Source organism: Stigmatopora argus, chromosome 7, assembly GCF_051989625.1.
Source record: "Stigmatopora argus isolate UIUO_Sarg chromosome 7, RoL_Sarg_1.0, whole genome shotgun sequence".
NCBI classification, from domain to species: domain Eukaryota; kingdom Metazoa; phylum Chordata; class Actinopteri; order Syngnathiformes; family Syngnathidae; genus Stigmatopora; species Stigmatopora argus.
In genome coordinates, this window is record NC_135393.1 from 6,183,507 (window position 1) to 6,196,163 (window position 12,657).

General features: G+C 48.8%; 1 protein-coding gene across 3 annotated transcripts in view; it reads left to right on the forward strand.

The window, feature by feature from the left end:
* The window catches only part of LOC144077093 (prostaglandin D2 receptor 2), a 184,212-nt gene continuing 171,555 nt past the window's right edge, over positions 1-12,657 (forward strand). For 2 of the 3 annotated variants that reach the window (XR_013300883.1, XM_077604557.1), the window contains exons 1-2: positions 1-88; positions 644-725. The gene's annotated coding sequence lies outside the window, so the exon portion shown is untranslated. The remainder of the gene's footprint in view (positions 89-643; positions 726-12,657) is intronic. The other variant, XM_077604558.1, reaches the window with a different exon arrangement.

Below are 12,657 nucleotides of genomic sequence, written 5' to 3' on the forward strand. Positions count from 1 at the left end.
GGATGACAAGCATTTGTTACAGTAAGCCAGTCATACAACAGGAAGTAGGAAAAATACGATTAGACGAAAAACTCGCGTGTGTCATATGGTGAGTATGAGACACAATACTACATTTTATGTATGCAGGTGTGAATTCACTTTCATCACCAAATGTGATTATCATTAGGCCTTCAATTCATAGTATTGAATAATTTGGATTTAGGACCATCATTTTAAGATGTGTTGTTTGCTAATACCGAAATAAAACTTGTGATTTATTTCAAACTTCACTTTGCTACATTTTGCTGTGAATGATGTATGTTGCTAAATATTTTTAAACTGTGTCATACTTCATATTTTTACTTATTTACTTTATGTATTTAAAATTTTAATCTACACTTTGCATGTATGTACTATATGTGTATATTTGTGTGTGAAATTACCTCGTAATTTGTTTCTAATTTGTAGTAGGAGAGAATTATATTAATCTCTTGCTTTTTTCTGCAACGGTAAACTTAACTAATCCTTATTATACTTATATGCTAATTTACTCACTTCCTAATTCATATATATACACAAGCAGAGTTTCTACATATCTAATTTTTTGCATAACAGTTCAACAAAACTATACTAATGATATCGGATGTTTCTAATTTGAATGCAGACCTCAAATCTGTGATGGCCCTAACACCTTTGAACATCCATTGAAATTAGACACTATACACGTGTCTTCATACCAAGCCACCGTGAGTACTGTTGTTGGTTGGACTCAGTGTTATTTCAACTCGATAATTTTAAATAATTACATTAAAACGAAAAAAAAATGCTTGATGATTTTTTGGTTATAGTGATGATTTTTTTTGCGAACAGCAGACACACAAGATGAATTTAACTCGTCAACTGTTCAAATGACTCCTTTTAAGTATATTTGTGCAGTTTAACTAATTAGAGGAAAATAACTAATCATTAATTCTGTGAAGGAAAAACAAAACATATTCTTGTTCGACGTTGCTGCTAGGATTCTACATATGTGAAGAGCTAAGTATTGCAACTATACTTAAATGTTGTGCAACTCCATTAATACTTTTGAAAACCCAGTAAAATCGAATTGAGTCGGTAGACTTGTTCAGCATTTCCAAAGTATTATCAGAGTAGCCGCAAGTCTGGTATGTGGTTAGTCAACAGAGGAACAGGCTTTGACAAGTTATAATCAGAAAGGACACTGTAGTTTTAATTTCTTTTGTGTGTGTTTTTGGGTTTTTTTTGTGACAAAAACTGAATATAGAAAAATGTTGAATAACCTTAGGAAAGTCAACACATTAGTATATCATTGTACTCTCTCTCTCTCTCTATTTCTCTCTCTCGCTCTCTATCTCTCTCTATCTCTATCTCTCTCGCTCTCTCTCTCTCGCTCTCTCTCTCTCTCTCTCTCTGTCGGTCTCTCTCTCTCTCTCTCTCTCTCTCTCCTCTCTCTCTCTCTCTATCTATCTCTCTCTAGCTCTATCTCTCTACCAAGTCTGGTATGTGGTTAGTCAACAGAGGAACAGGCTTTGACAAGTTATAATCAGAAAGGACACTGTAGTTTTAATTTCTTTTGTGTGTTTGTTTTTTGGGTATTTTTTGTGACAAGAACTGAATATAGAAAAATGTTGAATAACCTTAGGAAAGTCAACACATTAGTATATCATTGTACTCTCTGTCTGTCTGTCTGTCTGTCTGTCTGTCTGTCTGTCTGTCTGTCTGTCTGTCTGTCTGTCTGTCTGTCTGTCTGTCTGTCTGTCTGTCTGTCTGTCTGTCTGTCTGTCTGTCTGTCTGTCTGTCTGTCTGTCTGTCTGTCTGTCTGTCTGTCTGTCTGTCTGTCTGTCTGTCTGTCTGTCTGTCTGTCTGTCTGTCTGTCTGTCTGTCTGTCTGTCTGTCTGTCTGTCTGTCTGTCTGTCTGTCTGTCTGTCTGTCTGTCTGTCTGTCTGTCTGTCTGTCTGTCTGTCTGTCTGTCTGTCTGTCTGTCTGTCTGTCTGTCTGTCTGTCTGTCTGTCTGTCTGTCTGTCTGTCTGTCTGTCTGTCTGTCTGTCTGTCTGTCTGTCTGTCTGTCTGTCTGTCTGTCTGTCTGTCTGTCTGTCTGTCTGTCTGTCTGTCTGTCTGTCTGTCTGTCTGTCTGTCTGTCTGTCTGTCTGTCTGTCTGTCTGTCTGTCTGTCTGTCTGTCTGTCTGTCTGTCTGTCTGTCTGTCTGTCTGTCTGTCTGTCTGTCTGTCTGTCTGTCTGTCTGTCTGTCTGTCTGTCTGTCTGTCTGTCTGTCTGTCTGTCTGTCTGTCTGTCTGTCTGTCTGTCTGTCTGTCTGTCTGTCTGTCTGTCTGTCTGTCTGTCTGTCTGTCTGTCTGTCTGTCTGTCTGTCTGTCTGTCTGTCTGTCTGTCTGTCTGTCTGTCTGTCTGTCTGTCTGTCTGTCTGTCTGTCTGTCTGTCTGTCTGTCTGTCTGTCTGTCTGTCTGTCTGTCTGTCTGTCTGTCTGTCTGTCTGTCTGTCTGTCTGTCTGTCTGTCTGTCTGTCTGTCTGTCTGTCTGTCTGTCTGTCTGTCTGTCTGTCTGTCTGTCTGTCTGTCTGTCTGTCTGTCTGTCTGTCTGTCTGTCTGTCTGTCTGTCTGTCTGTCTGTCTGTCTGTCTGTCTGTCTGTCTGTCTGTCTGTCTGTCTGTCTGTCTGTCTGTCTGTCTGTCTGTCTGTCTGTCTGTCTGTCTGTCTGTCTGTCTGTCTGTCTGTCTGTCTGTCTGTCTGTCTGTCTGTCTGTCTGTCTGTCTGTCTGTCTGTCTGTCTGTCTGTCTGTCTGTCTGTCTGTCTGTCTGTCTGTCTGTCTGTCTGTCTGTCTGTCTGTCTGTCTGTCTGTCTGTCTGTCTGTCTGTCTGTCTGTCTGTCTGTCTGTCTGTCTGTCTGTCTGTCTGTCTGTCTGTCTGTCTGTCTGTCTGTCTGTCTGTCTGTCTGTCTGTCTGTCTGTCTGTCTGTCTGTCTGTCTGTCTGTCTGTCTGTCTGTCTGTCTGTCTGTCTGTCTGTCTGTCTGTCTGTCTGTCTGTCTGTCTGTCTGTCTGTCTGTCTGTCTGTCTGTCTGTCTGTCTGTCTGTCTGTCTGTCTGTCTGTCTGTCTGTCTGTCTGTCTGTCTGTCTGTCTGTCTGTCTGTCTGTCTGTCTGTCTGTCTGTCTGTCTGTCTGTCTGTCTGTCTGTCTGTCTGTCTGTCTGTCTGTCTGTCTGTCTGTCTGTCTGTCTGTCTGTCTGTCTGTCTGTCTGTCTGTCTGTCTGTCTGTCTGTCTGTCTGTCTGTCTGTCTGTCTGTCTGTCTGTCTGTCTGTCTGTCTGTCTGTCTGTCTGTCTGTCTGTCTGTCTGTCTGTCTGTCTGTCTGTCTGTCTGTCTGTCTGTCTGTCTGTCTGTCTGTCTGTCTGTCTGTCTGTCTGTCTGTCTGTCTGTCTGTCTGTCTGTCTGTCTGTCTGTCTGTCTGTCTGTCTGTCTGTCTGTCTGTCTGTCTGTCTGTCTGTCTGTCTGTCTGTCTGTCTGTCTGTCTGTCTGTCTGTCTGTCTGTCTGTCTGTCTGTCTGTCTGTCTGTCTGTCTGTCTGTCTGTCTGTCTGTCTGTCTGTCTGTCTGTCTGTCTGTCTGTCTGTCTGTCTGTCTGTCTGTCTGTCTGTCTGTCTGTCTGTCTGTCTGTCTGTCTGTCTGTCTGTCTGTCTGTCTGTCTGTCTGTCTGTCTGTCTGTCTGTCTGTCTGTCTGTCTGTCTGTCTGTCTGTCTGTCTGTCTGTCTGTCTGTCTGTCTGTCTGTCTGTCTGTCTGTCTGTCTGTCTGTCTGTCTGTCTGTCTGTCTGTCTGTCTGTCTGTCTGTCTGTCTGTCTGTCTGTCTGTCTGTCTGTCTGTCTGTCTGTCTGTCTGTCTGTCTGTCTGTCTGTCTGTCTGTCTGTCTGTCTGTCTGTCTGTCTGTCTGTCTGTCTGTCTGTCTGTCTGTCTGTCTGTCTGTCTGTCTGTCTGTCTGTCTGTCTGTCTGTCTGTCTGTCTGTCTGTCTGTCTGTCTGTCTGTCTGTCTGTCTGTCTGTCTGTCTGTCTGTCTGTCTGTCTGTCTGTCTGTCTGTCTGTCTGTCTGTCTGTCTGTCTGTCTGTCTGTCTGTCTGTCTGTCTGTCTGTCTGTCTGTCTGTCTGTCTGTCTGTCTGTCTGTCTGTCTGTCTGTCTGTCTGTCTGTCTGTCTGTCTGTCTGTCTGTCTGTCTGTCTGTCTGTCTGTCTGTCTGTCTGTCTGTCTGTCTGTCTGTCTGTCTGTCTGTCTGTCTGTCTGTCTGTCTGTCTGTCTGTCTGTCTGTCTGTCTGTCTGTCTGTCTGTCTGTCTGTCTGTCTGTCTGTCTGTCTGTCTGTCTGTCTGTCTGTCTGTCTGTCTGTCTGTCTGTCTGTCTGTCTGTCTGTCTGTCTGTCTGTCTGTCTGTCTGTCTGTCTGTCTGTCTGTCTGTCTGTCTGTCTGTCTGTCTGTCTGTCTGTCTGTCTGTCTGTCTGTCTGTCTGTCTGTCTGTCTGTCTGTCTGTCTGTCTGTCTGTCTGTCTGTCTGTCTGTCTGTCTGTCTGTCTGTCTGTCTGTCTGTCTGTCTGTCTGTCTGTCTGTCTGTCTGTCTGTCTGTCTGTCTGTCTGTCTGTCTGTCTGTCTGTCTGTCTGTCTGTCTGTCTGTCTGTCTGTCTGTCTGTCTGTCTGTCTGTCTGTCTGTCTGTCTGTCTGTCTGTCTGTCTGTCTGTCTGTCTGTCTGTCTGTCTGTCTGTCTGTCTGTCTGTCTGTCTGTCTGTCTGTCTGTCTGTCTGTCTGTCTGTCTGTCTGTCTGTCTGTCTGTCTGTCTGTCTGTCTGTCTGTCTGTCTGTCTGTCTGTCTGTCTGTCTGTCTGTCTGTCTGTCTGTCTGTCTGTCTGTCTGTCTGTCTGTCTGTCTGTCTGTCTGTCTGTCTGTCTGTCTGTCTGTCTGTCTGTCTGTCTGTCTGTCTGTCTGTCTGTCTGTCTGTCTGTCTGTCTGTCTGTCTGTCTGTCTGTCTGTCTGTCTGTCTGTCTGTCTGTCTGTCTGTCTGTCTGTCTGTCTGTCTGTCTGTCTGTCTGTCTGTCTGTCTGTCTGTCTGTCTGTCTGTCTGTCTGTCTGTCTGTCTGTCTGTCTGTCTGTCTGTCTGTCTGTCTGTCTGTCTGTCTGTCTGTCTGTCTGTCTGTCTGTCTGTCTGTCTGTCTGTCTGTCTGTCTGTCTGTCTGTCTGTCTGTCTGTCTGTCTGTCTGTCTGTCTGTCTGTCTGTCTGTCTGTCTGTCTGTCTGTCTGTCTGTCTGTCTGTCTGTCTGTCTGTCTGTCTGTCTGTCTGTCTGTCTGTCTGTCTGTCTGTCTGTCTGTCTGTCTGTCTGTCTGTCTGTCTGTCTGTCTGTCTGTCTGTCTGTCTGTCTGTCTGTCTGTCTGTCTGTCTGTCTGTCTGTCTGTCTGTCTGTCTGTCTGTCTGTCTGTCTGTCTGTCTGTCTGTCTGTCTGTCTGTCTGTCTGTCTGTCTGTCTGTCTGTCTGTCTGTCTGTCTGTCTGTCTGTCTGTCTGTCTGTCTGTCTGTCTGTCTGTCTGTCTGTCTGTCTGTCTGTCTGTCTGTCTGTCTGTCTGTCTGTCTGTCTGTCTGTCTGTCTGTCTGTCTGTCTGTCTGTCTGTCTGTCTGTCTGTCTGTCTGTCTGTCTGTCTGTCTGTCTGTCTGTCTGTCTGTCTGTCTGTCTGTCTGTCTGTCTGTCTGTCTGTCTGTCTGTCTGTCTGTCTGTCTGTCTGTCTGTCTGTCTGTCTGTCTGTCTGTCTGTCTGTCTGTCTGTCTGTCTGTCTGTCTGTCTGTCTGTCTGTCTGTCTGTCTGTCTGTCTGTCTGTCTGTCTGTCTGTCTGTCGTCTGTCTGTCTGTCTGTCTGTCTGTCTGTCTGTCTGTCTGTCTGTCTGTCTGTCTGTCTGTCTGTCTGTCTGTCTGTCTGTCTGTCTGTCTGTCTGTCTGTCTGTCTGTCTGTCTGTCTGTCTGTCTGTCTGTCTGTCTGTCTGTCTGTCTGTCTGTCTGTCTGTCTGTCTGTCTGTCTGTCTGTCTGTCTGTCTGTCTGTCTGTCTGTCTGTCTGTCTGTCTGTCTGTCTGTCTGTCTGTCTGTCTGTCTGTCTGTCTGTCTGTCTGTCTGTCTGTCTGTCTGTCTGTCTGTCTGTCTGTCTGTCTGTCTGTCTGTCTGTCTGTCTGTCTGTCTGTCTGTCTGTCTGTCTGTCTGTCTGTCTGTCTGTCTGTCTCTGTCTGTCTCTGTCTGTCTCTGTCTGTCTCTGTCTGTCTCTGTCTGTCTCTGTCTGTCTCTGTCTGTCTCTGTCTGTCTCTGTCTGTCTCTGTCTGTCTCTGTCTGTCTCTGTCTGTCTCTGTCTGTCTCTGTCTGTCTCTGTCTGTCTCTGTCTGTCTCTGTCTGTCTCTGTCTGTCTCTGTCTGTCTCTGTCTGTCTCTGTCTGTCTCTGTCTGTCTCTGTCTGTCTCTGTCTGTCTCTGTCTGTCTCTGTCTGTCTCTGTCTGTCTCTGTCTGTCTCTGTCTGTCTCTGTCTGTCTCTGTCTGTCTCTGTCTGTCTCTGTCTGTCTCTGTCTGTCTCTGTCTGTCTCTGTCTGTCTCTGTCTGTCTCTGTCTGTCTCTGTCTGTCTCTGTCTGTCTCTGTCTGTCTCTGTCTGTCTCTGTCTGTCTCTGTCTGTCTCTGTCTGTCTCTGTCTGTCTCTGTCTGTCTCTGTCTGTCTCTGTCTGTCTCTGTCTGTCTCTGTCTGTCTCTGTCTGTCTCTGGCTGTCTCTGGCTGTCTCTGGCTGTCTCTGGCTGTCTCTGGCTGTCTCTGGCTGTCTCTGGCTGTCTCTGGCTGTCTCTGGCTGTCTCTGGCTGTCTCTGGCTGTCTCTGGCTGTCTCTGGCTGTCTCTGGCTGTCTCTGGCTGTCTCTGGCTGTCTCTGGCTGTCTCTGGCTGTCTCTGGCTGTCTCTGGCTGGTCTCTGGCTGTCTCTGGCTGTCTCTGGCTGTCTCTGGCTGTCTCTGGCTGTCTCTGGCTGTCTCTGGCTGTCTCTGGCTGTCTCTGGCTGTCTCTGGCTGTCTCTGGCTGTCTCTGGCTGTCTCTGGCTGTCTCTGGCTGTCTCTGGCTGTCTCTGGCTGTCTCTGGCTGTCTCTGGCTGTCTCTGGCTGTCTCTGGCTGTCTCTGGCTGTCTCTGGCTGTCTCTGGCTGTCTCTGGCTGTCTCTGGCTGTCTCTGGCTGTCTCTGGCTGTCTCTGGCTGTCTCTGGCTGTCTCTGGCTGTCTCTGGCTGTCTCTGGCTGTCTCTGGCTGTCTCTGGCTGTCTCTGGCTGTCTCTGGCTGTCTCTGGCTGTCTCTGGCTGTCTCTGGCTGTCTCTGGCTGTCTCTGGCTGTCTCTGGCTGTCTCTGGCTGTCTCTCGCTGTCTCTCGCTGTCTCTCGCTGTCTCTCGCTGTCTCTCGCTGTCTCTCGCTGTCTCTCGCTGTCTCTCGCTGTCTCTCGCTGTCTCTCGCTGTCTCTCGCTGTCTCTCGCTGTCTCTCGCTGTCTCTCGCTGTCTCTCGCTGTCTCTCGCTGTCTCTCGCTGTCTCTCGCTGTCTCTCGCTGTCTCTCGCTGTCTCTCGCTGTCTCTCGCTGTCTCTCGCTGTCTCTCGCTGTCTCTCGCTGTCTCTCGCTGTCTCTCGCTGTCTCTCGCTGTCTCGCTGTCTCTCGCTGTCTCTCGCTGTCTCTCGCTGTCTCTCGCTGTCTCTCGCTGTCTCTCGCTGTCTCTCGCTGTCTCTCGCTGTCTCTCGCTGTCTCTCGCTGTCTCTCGCTGTCTCTCGCTGTCTCTCGCTGTCTCTCGCTGTCTCTCGCTGTCTCTCGCTGTCTCTCGCTGTCTCTCGCTGTCTCTCGCTGTCTCTCGCTGTCTCTCGCTGTCTCTCGCTGTCTCTCGCTGTCTCTCGCTGTCTCTCGCTGTCTCTCGCTGTCTCTCGCTGTCTCTCGCTGTCTCTCGCTGTCTCTCGCTGTCTCTCGCTGTCTCTCGCTGTCTCTCGCTGTCTCTCGCTGTCTCTCGCTGTCTCTCGCTGTCTCTCGCTGTCTCTCGCTGTCTCTCGCTGTCTCTCGCTGTCTCTCGCTGTCTCTCGCTGTCTCTCGCTGTCTCTCGCTGTCTCTCGCTGTCTCTCGCTGTCTCTCGCTGTCTCTCGCTGTCTCTCGCTGTCTCTCGCTGTCTCTCGCTGTCTCTCGCTGTCTCTCGCTGTCTCTCGCTGTCTCTCGCTGTCTCTCGCTGTCTCTCGCTGTCTCTCGCTGTCTCTCGCTGTCTCTCGCTGTCTCTCGCTGTCTCTCGCTGTCTCTCGCTGTCTCTCGCTGTCTCTCGCTGTCTCTCGCTGTCTCTCGCTGTCTCTCGCTGTCTCTCGCTGTCTCTCGCTGTCTCTCGCTGTCTCTCGCTGTCTCTCGCTGTCTCTCGCTGTCTCTCGCTGTCTCTCGCTGTCTCTCGCTGTCTCTCGCTGTCTCTCGCTGTCTCTCGCTGTCTCTCGCTGTCTCTCGCTGTCTCTCGCTGTCTCTCGCTGTCTCTCGCTGTCTCTCGCTGTCTCTCGCTGTCTCTCGCTGTCTCTCGCTGTCTCTCGCTGTCTCTCGCTGTCTCTCGCTGTCTCTCGCTGTCTCTCGCTGTCTCTCGCTGTCTCTCGCTGTCTCTCGCTGTCTCTCGCTGTCTCTCGCTGTCTCTCGCTGTCTCTCGCTGTCTCTCGCTGTCTCTCGCTGTCTCTCGCTGTCTCTCGCTGTCTCTCGCTGTCTCTCGCTGTCTCTCGCTGTCTCTCGCTGTCTCTCGCTGTCTCTCGCTGTCTCTCGCTGTCTCTCGCTGTCTCTCGCTGTCTCTCGCTGTCTCTCGCTGTCTCTCGCTGTCTCTCGCTGTCTCTCGCTGTCTCTCGCTGTCTCTCGCTGTCTCTCGCTGTCTCTCGCTGTCTCTCGCTGTCTCTCGCTGTCTCTCGCTGTCTCTCGCTGTCTCTCGCTGTCTCTCGCTGTCTCTCGCTGTCTCTCGCTGTCTCTCGCTGTCTCTCGCTGTCTCTCGCTGTCTCTCGCTGTCTCTCGCTGTCTCTCGCTGTCTCTCGCTGTCTCTCGCTGTCTCTCGCTGTCTCTCGCTGTCTCTCGCTGTCTCTCGCTGTCTCTCGCTGTCTCTCGCTGTCTCTCGCTGTCTCTCGCTGTCTCTCGCTGTCTCTCGCTGTCTCTCGCTGTCTCTCGCTGTCTCTCGCTGTCTCTCGCTGTCTCTCGCTGTCTCTCGCTGTCTCTCGCTGTCTCTCGCTGTCTCTCGCTGTCTCTCGCTGTCTCTCGCTGTCTCTCGCTGTCTCTCGCTGTCTCTCGCTGTCTCTCGCTGTCTCTCGCTGTCTCTCGCTGTCTCTCGCTGTCTCTCGCTGTCTCTCGCTGTCTCTCGCTGTCTCTCGCTGTCTCTCGCTGTCTCTCGCTGTCTCTCGCTGTCTCTCGCTGTCTCTCGCTGTCTCTCGCTGTCTCTCGCTGTCTCTCGCTGTCTCTCGCTGTCTCTCGCTGTCTCTCGCTGTCTCTCGCTGTCTCTCGCTGTCTCTCGCTGTCTCTCGCTGTCTCTCGCTGTCTCTCGCTGTCTCTCGCTGTCTCTCGCTGTCTCTCGCTGTCTCTCGCTGTCTCTCGCTGTCTCTCGCTGTCTCTCGCTGTCTCTCGCTGTCTCTCGCTGTCTCTCGCTGTCTCTCGCTGTCTCTCGCTGTCTCTCGCTGTCTCTCGCTGTCTCTCGCTGTCTCTCGCTGTCTCTCGCTGTCTCTCGCTGTCTCTCGCTGTCTCTCGCTGTCTCTCGCTGTCTCTCGCTGTCTCTCGCTGTCTCTCGCTGTCTCTCGCTGTCTCTCGCTGTCTCTCGCTGTCTCTCGCTGTCTCTCGCTGTCTCTCGCTGTCTCTCGCTGTCTCTCGCTGTCTCTCGCTGTCTCTCGCTGTCTCTCGCTGTCTCTCGCTGTCTCTCGCTGTCTCTCGCTGTCTCTCGCTGTCTCTCGCTGTCTCTCGCTGTCTCTCGCTGTCTCTCGCTGTCTCTCGCTGTCTCTCGCTGTCTCTCGCTGTCTCTCGCTGTCTCTCGCTGTCTCTCGCTGTCTCTCGCTGTCTCTCGCTGTCTCTCGCTGTCTCTCGCTGTCTCTCGCTGTCTCTCGCTGTCTCTCGCTGTCTCTCGCTGTCTCTCGCTGTCTCTCGCTGTCTCTCGCTGTCTCTCGCTGTCTCTCGCTGTCTCTCGCTGTCTCTCGCTGTCTCTCGCTGTCTCTCGCTGTCTCTCGCTGTCTCTCGCTGTCTCTCGCTGTCTCTCGCTGTCTCGCTGTCTCGCTGTCTCTCTGTCTCTCTGTCTCTCTGTCTCTCTGTCTCTCTGTCTCTCTGTCTCTCTCTCGCTCTTTCTCTCTCTCTTTCTCTCTCTCTTTCTCTCTCTCTTTCTCTCTCTCTTTCTCTCTTTATTTATATATATATATATATATATATATATATCAGTGGCGGGCCGTCAGGGCCTTCAAGGCCTACTCTGCTGGCCTAAGAAATATCTGAATCATATTATATTTTGTCCATCAATACTTATTATTCCAAATGGTCTGTTAGCTTCCTTTCATTGCTTTTCCCCCTGGTTGCACTGCTTCCAGATGTGTGTTTCCATATTGAAGCATTTAACCAATCACATTCCAGCCATTATTTGTTGCCAGATCAGATCTGCCTCAAAGCCTTCACAATCAGTTCTTGCGAGCTCTGCTGCATTAAACTAGACTGTTGCTTTTAACCAATAAGATTTCGAGATGGCAACCCCACAATGATTTTTCCTAGGCGTTAGCATTTTGCTGGCTGGGACATGTCATTGCTTTCACAAACTATGACAGGCTAGTAGGCGGGCCAAAGCAGTACCCGAGGCAGCCGAGATCGCAAACTCCACCCACAATGGCCGACAGAAGCAAAAACAAATGGATTCTGTTTGCTCACAAAGCTATTTTCCAGACTGACTTTTCCAGAAAAAAATGGACATCATTAAGAAAGGGCGGTCAACTCCGAAGCTAGCAAGCCTGCTACAGCCAGGAAAATGGTGTGTGCGGCACTTTCAGCGCGCTAACTTAGCTCCATAAGCAAATGGTATATTGTTGTGTTGATTTAAAGCTATTTTCAAAACGGACTATGCCGGAAATATGACAGGACAGGCTCGACTTTCATCATTAGCTTCGATGGCGATAGGAAAGAAGGAAGAAAGAAAGGAGGATGGATATTGTGTAAAAAGGATTTTTGGTGAGTAAAATATGGTTATATTCCTAAATAATATTTCAATTGTGGGCCAAGTTCTGATATCTGAAAAGCTCCAGTGTTTGTATTCAAGCTCCAGTGTTTGTATTTAATCACAAAATGCTGCTAGGAAGTGGATTTTACCCCAGTTTAATTTTTGGCATTTCACCATTGACGTCCATCGCTGTCTTTTCCCGGGAAAAATCACCCCCCTGGCCTGGTTGTAATGTCTCAAAAGCTCCAGTATTTGTATTCAATCAATAAATGATGCTAGGAAGTGGATTTAACCTAATTTTAGTGCATTTTTTGTCATTTCACTTATGGACGTATCGACGTTCATCGCTGTCTTTTTACCGGGGAAATGATACTCCGGGCCCGGTTCTGATGTCTAAAAAGCTCCAGTATTTGTATTCAATCAATAAATGCTGTTTTCGGCTGGATTTTACCCCATTTTCGGGCAATGTTTGCCCGTACGCCATTGACGTTCATCGCTGTCTTTTCCCGGGAAAATCACCCCCTGGCCTAGTTTTAATGTCTGAAAAGCTCCAGTATTTGTATTGAAGGCGCTACCAGAAAATGCACCACCCGCCACTGATATATATATACATATATTATCTCTCTTTCTCTGGGTGGAATCATAGTGATTGGTGAGCACATCTGTCTCACAGTTCTGAGAGTTTCTCTGGTGTTGGAGTACGCCTCCATTCTACACCCCAAAAAGTCTGAATGGATACTCTAAATATTCCATAGGTGTGATTGTGAGTGTGAACGGTTCTTTGTATATATCAAGGGTCAGAAATCATTCATGGTTAAATGTTTATTTTCAATGCAGTGCATTCTGTAGAGAACGGCGCACCACATGACTGCTCTGTTGTACGATACCACCCCAAGTAAAACTTCATTACATTATTCATTAATTAAGTTTTATTGCTTTGATAAAATTAAAGAAATCATTTTCTCTAATTTCTCCAAATGGAATGCAATCACACTTTTTCCTCTCTTTTCCAACTAGGTACTCAGCTGCAAATGCAGCATGCCTTGCCTGGAAATGTTTTTCCACATGACTCTTTTTGTAATTTGACAACTCGCCACAATGTGAGCATTCAGGCAATCCTTCCACATTGGCAATGATTTGGTCCAAGAAACGTTGAATCCTCTGTTTTCCTCAGTTATTTTTTTCTTTTCCCTTTTGGGATCCATGCCCTTGCAATAGCTGCTAACCAACCTCCTCACCAGAGTTAGCTGGGATAGGCTCCAACCAGTGGCGGTCCGTGCATTTTCTCGTAGTGCCTTCAACGAATAAATCCAACCCTCAAAAACTATTATATGGCTATAAAACCTCGACTGCAGCTACAGCTGCGACACATAAAAAAATCAATAAATCAATGCACAAAATTGGGGTAAAATCCACTTCCTAGCAGCATTTAATGATTAAATACAAATACTGGAGCTTTTCAGACATTAC